Genomic DNA, 578 nt, shown 5'->3' with positions numbered 1-578 from the left:
GTCATTTCCAAAAGAGCACGCGGCGCTCAAGAGTTTGTAGTAGAGACAGAGAAAAGGCCTGTCTATCGCCTCCTGCAGGAGAAATGAAGAATGACGAGGCTGAGCTGTCCTTTGTCACACCGCAAGCAGAAAGAGGGCACAGAGAAAGCGAAAACACAGAAAAAAGAAGCAGCAGCAAATCCGTTTAAAAGTGTAAAGGAACTAGAATGAAAGCTGAGCCTTGGACAAGCGTGTTAGCTGAAGGAAAAGCAAAAGCTTACAGCACCTGGTATTCCCAGGCGGTCTCCCATCCAAGTACTAACCAGGCCCGACCCTGCTTAGCTTCCGAGATCGGACGAGATCGGGCGTGCTCAGGGTGGTATGGCCGTAAGCGAGTACAACATTCAAGAGCGAGCTATTTAAAGAAGACACACAGGCTGGCGAAAGAGAAACAGACCCTTTTCCACTCAAAAAAGTGGAAAAGTCTTCTCTCTTTTTTAGATATGAATTAAATTAAGGGAAAGAAATAAGTAACAATAAAAAATATGCATTTTAATACATAAATACATTCACAAAAATCAATGTCGCGGTGACGCACT

At 44.3% G+C, this 578-nt stretch overlaps 1 non-coding gene across 1 annotated transcript; it reads right to left on the bottom strand.

Annotated features, from left to right (window-relative positions):
* Positions 1–253: 253 nt before the first annotated feature.
* LOC132112717 (5S ribosomal RNA) lies at positions 254–372 on the bottom strand. The gene has a single exon (XR_009425026.1). It is a non-coding gene; the product is annotated as a 5S ribosomal RNA (ribosomal RNA).
* Positions 373–578: the final 206 nt, after the last annotated feature.

This window comes from Carassius carassius, chromosome 2 (assembly GCF_963082965.1).
Source record: "Carassius carassius chromosome 2, fCarCar2.1, whole genome shotgun sequence".
In the NCBI taxonomy this organism is placed as follows: domain Eukaryota; kingdom Metazoa; phylum Chordata; class Actinopteri; order Cypriniformes; family Cyprinidae; genus Carassius; species Carassius carassius.
This window is presented reverse-complemented; position numbering and strand designations above follow the sequence as displayed.